This window comes from Thermobia domestica, chromosome 18, assembly GCF_964235325.1.
Source record: "Thermobia domestica chromosome 18, izTheDome1.hap1.1, whole genome shotgun sequence".
Lineage (NCBI taxonomy): Eukaryota > Metazoa > Arthropoda > Insecta > Zygentoma > Lepismatidae > Thermobia > Thermobia domestica.
The window spans coordinates 89,362,197-89,368,196 of record NC_137471.1 but is presented as its reverse complement, the minus strand read 5'-3'; positions in this window follow the sequence as shown (position 1 = coordinate 89,368,196).

The window sequence follows — 6,000 nt, the reverse complement described above, 5'->3', positions numbered from 1 at the left end:
TATATATATATATATATATATATATATATATATATATATATATATATATATATATATATCTTTAGACGAAAATAAAAATTTATCGTCAATCGACTTGATTTCACACTTGTTTTCCCTAGTTTAAAGCTGGAAAGTTTGCTTTTAACCCTGTTAATTTATTTTTGGAAAGAAACACTGGACATGAGAGTGTGTCTGTCAAGAGTTCGCATAGATATGCTTTACAAAAATCGCCAGGAACAAATAACTCACTAGTTTTAAGTTTGATGTCTTCTTATATCTCTGATGGTAGTATTTCTTTCTCATATTCCTACTAAAGGGTCATACAAGTTTCTTTTATATTAATGTGTTTCTATTCAAGAGTCTTAACGTAATTTGCTTGGAGATTTGTAGCTCATAGTCATTCCGTAATAAAGAAGAAAATGCATTGTATTTTTATGTATTTGCTTTTTTGCATCTAAGAAAAAATTCACATGCAAGGGTGTTACGAAAGTTTGAAAAGTACTTTGTTGTGTCCCAAAGGAAAAGGTTGGAAAACGCTGCTCTAGCATGTCACTTTGTTCACTTCGATGTGATCTGTCAGTTGCTGTGACTTATTTTCGGACAATATTAAAGTTTAAGAGTTAATCATAATTTTGGGGTATGTCATATTAATCATACTGGGAGTTATTCAGAGCCGTTCTGACGCGTGATTAGTGCCATACTAAAGAGTTCAACTAACATGTGTTTCCTGCAATAGCTATTTAGGCCCTTAGTATGACGTTAATCATACGTCGAAACGACAGCGTCTTGCTAGAGTCAATGAAAAGTTTAATTAGTTAATTCTTTAGTATTAGTTTTTATCTTAATAGGTGGCGTTTATTGTATAGTATCATTTTCTAGTTTTAAAAGGATTCGATTTTCTCGAAAGCTCCAATGAAGATTTAAGCTCACCAACTAAATTTTGTTCAGCTTGATTAAATGTATCGATTGGTCTGTGTCTAGGGCTCCCAGACATCCCAGTTTAGCCGGGACAGTACAGGATTTACTCATCTGTCCATTTCTTCCAAAACAATGTTGAGAACTCCAAATGTTCGGGTTTCCTCCAAAACATAAGCTAATAATATTGGTGGGATATTTAAAGAAAATACCACTTTTATTAAGCCTGAAAAAATGTGAAAGAAATTGTTATTTTATCATTATATTGATATGATTATATAATAATAGCCTTAATAATTTTATTTTTCATAAACTACGGGATCTCAATAACTAGCATCTAGATAGTTTTAGTTGATCACAATTGTCGATAGAGTGTCCAGATGAAGATATGCTGCTTCCTTGTTGATCGCAATTATCGCAAATCGCAATTGTCACTACACCAACATGTACGATTGTCTTCTTAACACGTGGTTCCCTTCAACGGACCGGGCCCGTCACAAGGGACCGGCATGTCTACTCCGTTTCCTTACTTTCTTCGTAGGCCGTTGGTCCGATCTTGGTGAGACTTCCCCATTAGAAGGGACCGACGCGGCCCTTTCGAAGGGTTTTGTGCTAGCGGTCCAGTAACATTGCATTTTTTAATATTTTTTTTTATCTACAAAATTATTAGCAGCCCATAGAAAAAAATTCACCGCGGCTCTCAAGATGTTTTAAGAAAAGAAGTCATTGGGAGACTGATTTTTGTGCGGTGATCTACGTATTTTCGTTTCTTTCTTATGTTTTAAAGTGAATGACTAAGTTAGTAAGTAGTACTTGTAACATAGTTTGCTTCAATGGGAAAGTCTCCTAAACCAGTGAAAGGATGAGTGAAAACTCTTCCAATGAGATTAGCCACTACGTATGCAGAGTGTAAAATATAACTTCTGTGGACACACTTGTTGCTAAAGGAAGGAAGTTCACTGTTACATGTAAGATAAAGAAAATCCTCAAAAGAATGCTTTTTCTTCAATCTAGCCACTTGGAAGCCAATGCAGAAGGTCACAAAGATTAAAAAATCTCTTGCCTGTGAGGAATGATGCTTATGAAAGATTAGGACATAAAGGGGACGGAGGTATCAGAAGTTAAAAAATAAAATGAAAGCAATCCAGGCTCCAGAGCTAAGCCTTTTCCATATGGCACCTGCCTAGAGCACACTTCTGTTCAGAGACTGACGTTGAGTGTGATTGGTGGGTACTGCTGGGCGGCCGCTGTGCTTTCGGTAGAAAAAGGAAGTTGGGATTAAGCTGACTGATCTTATTATGCATTCAACTGGCAACCTGCAATTTCCTAGTCATAGGAACTTTTCTTTCATCTTACCTACAATAGAAAAAAAAATCTTCGGCTTTAAATATACTTATTACCCAGAGCATTTTGATACATACAAAAGAAATATACCTTTGTTATACTTGCTCAATACATGAAAATGAGTTAAATAAACAGTTCTTGTTTGCAGGTCATACTTATTGAACATTTATAATACATAAACTAAGTAATTAAGAAAAATACATTTGAAGAATAGAAACTAAATTTTCTAGCAGTTTAAGTAGTAGAGAAATGCAACAAATTTTAGTGGAAATGGAAACCAACACAACCCAACAATGATAACAAAATATTTATGATAATTATGGTGACTTGCTTCTACTGACTAGCCACAGGGGGCAAGTAAAGGCATTGTCCTTCAACTGATTCATTTCTATCTTCCGGAAGAATTGATTCTCAATGAACGTTGCTCTTTTTAGCTTTGGAACTACGTACAGTACAAACGAAAATAAACTATGACCAAAACAAACGCTTATTATTATTATAGTTTCGACAATACGTCATTACTTTTGTCAGATGGATTATGAGAGTACAATCTGAGGCTACAGTTTATAAATATAAGGAATGTTACATTGCCGAAACTGCCGTGCAGGGCAATGGCATATTGCCAAAACTGCAGTGCAGATGGTATATTGCCGAAACTGCAATGCAGGGCAATGTTACATAGCCGAAATTGCAATGCAAGGCAATGGGATATTGCCAATACTGCAGTGCAGGGCAATGTTACATTGCCGAAACTGCAGTGATATATTGCCGAAACTGTAACTGACTTGTCAGAGTGTTGACTTTGGTCAGATTTTATGTTCATTTAAATGGTTCTCTGTGTAGGAGGCAGGCAAGGAAATGTTCTCTTCTTTCATTAGTGAGAATTGTTTGAAGTTCAGAATATAATATTGGTAATAGACTAGTGAGAATGTAACTGATATCTAGAAAACATTTCAAACTACACTATGCTTATCGAACGAATTCAGGAAACATTAAAAACTATAGTAAATGATTTTCTTTTTTAGTTTAACGTCCCATGACTATGCCCGTTAGGCTAAAGGAGACGGATGGTTAAGACAAGTGAATGATTATAGAAGAATTAGTGGAATGAGAATGTGGGAGGAAACGGGAATATCCGAGAAAACCCATGGACACGATGTTTAAAAACTATAGTGTTTGAATTCATACATATTTTTCAAAAGTTGTCTTTTGATTTTATTCTCTTGATAACATTGCACGATTATTTAAGATATAACTAACTTGTAGAACTTGTCAAGAAGATGAATCTGATTCAAAGTACATTTTTAAAAATAAGCTTGAAAGACTGCTTCACTTTATGTTATGGCCTACAGCTAACAATTAATTTCCTGGTTGTGATTCTGTTTTGAGTAGATGTGAAATCGTACTTGGAATTCAGTTTTATATTTCTTACGTGTAAAATAATATTTAGGCTTATACTGTTTACTGCTTGCATTATATAGGGGAGACCGGTGATGGTTGACACACTTTTTCATTTGTCGGCTATAACTGGTGAGGTAAAATTTCTAGAGAAGAAAAGGAATTATTGGCAAACTCGTTATACTTTCTCCTATTAATTAAAACAATGTGGAATATTATCGGTATTATACTATGGGAGCTAGACGTGTGAAAATAACATTAAATGAAATGTGTCAACTAGCCCCGAGTCTGGGTTAGTTGACACACTGTATGGGATATGTAGATACACTCATATATTGAACTATTTTGTACCTACTTCTTTCATTTCTTTCTTCTTAAACAATAAAATACAGGTAAAAATGGAGTGTTAGGTTCTACTATAGGCAACTCAAAACTTGTATAGTATGTAGGCTAACATTTTCAATTTCTTTAAAAGAAAATCAGTGCTATGCTTCCTATATTACAAGCACAACCAAAAGTATTATCATAACTGCGTATTAATTATTTATACAATTAAAAGAACTACAGATTGGAATAGGCCTATAATTGACCTTAGGTTATTCTTTTCACAACTAAAACAAAACAAGATGCAAACTATTTTTACCTATAACTAATGTAAACCCAGTAGCTATTCCACAACAAAGAAGGCTTACCTACACCAAATCACAAAACGTTACTACATACATGTCTTTTTCACTCAGATATATCGTCCATTGAATCTCAATTATGGTACAAATAGAATTTGCTTCTGTCAATACATACCTCGTGAGTCCAGTTCTTGCAATGTAAGCATTGGATCCATGATTCATTTGTTTAATTATTGGTAAATATAACGATTTGTTGCAATCTGTATTTCTTGTGGTAGCCTGTTTTAGACCTAATGACGTAAACTAAAGAAAATTTATTGTTTTAATATGTTACTTCTCCCCCTCCACTTCTCATTTTACTTTCCCCCTATTCTTCATTGAGTATTTTTAAAAACAACAGTAGGTATCCGCCTATCTATATTACAAAAGTTCCTGTCTCTATCTTACCTTTTAAAAAATCATATTCTTTCGCTTGGTATTTCTTTCTTTTAAACTCTTCTACTGCTTTAGGAATGCAAGAAATATTGTCTTCGTCTCAATGTTCAGAAATGCAAGACAAATGTGCAGCAAACACCCCTTCGGAGTTCCTCCACCTTTATCATTAGGTACTTAGCCAATTAAATAAAGTGTGGAAAATAATGCTCTCTTAGACAAGAAAATAGACCTGCTAAATCGGAAACGTTTGGGGTAAGTTGGTGGACAGGATAGGAAAGTGCTGTTTAACGTGAAGTTCCGATTAATAAATTTAGGCTTACAGTACCAAACTGAAAAAAGGAAATGTCAAACTTCTGAAAATGAAGCAACATTCAACATAAGACTCAACAAAATACATCCAAAATATCTTTTATCACCACACGGAATTCGTTGACACGTGTCAATCTACCCCAAGCCTTTTGTGTTGACTAGCCCCATCGTGAGATGTCAGCTTATTTGCTTCCGCAAATAATGACTGAGAGTCGTACACTATTTATCTCAATCCCTATTGTAGGCGAAATAGTAATCTTCGAAATCTGTTATTCGTTATTTTCTTTATTAATACATTACCATCCCAAATCACATAAAAACTAGAACTATAAAAATTTACTTGCCCCCTCTAAAAATATTTTTTCTTCTCAACTCTTGAAATGCTCTCCCCTATCCATGAAAATACAACAGTAACTGCGTCATATGTAGCCATTCCTATGACATGAGTATCGAGGGTACCAACCGCTGAACGTGGATTTAATTTGCAGTGTCTCAATCTACCTCTGTGTCAACCAGCCCCGGTCTCCCCTACACTTATCTTCGTAGTATCGTATAGCCATGACAGGATGACATTCTTATATATAGCCCAGGCCGATGGCGTGGTCCTGTAATCCACCTTCCTTTGAGACGAAATTGCATGGTGGCGAACGGATTATGCTTTGAAAATTCATCTTGCGTGATGGTCTGTGCACCCACCAACTGCACCATATTTAAGCCCCTTTCATGGTTAAATGTAGGTTCTATCCTTCATAAGCTCGGTGTTACATAAGGACGTCAAGAGAACACAGTGACTCACTGGTAGAGATGATATTGAGACGATGCGAGACGAGACTTCATACAATCTCAATCTCGTCTCGATCTACAAATAGCGATCTCAGTATCGGTGTCGTCTCGAATCGGAAATTGTCGTTTCTGTCTCGGTATCCTCTCGATCAATAGGTACTTACAGTGAAAGTCATAAGTATTCGTACAC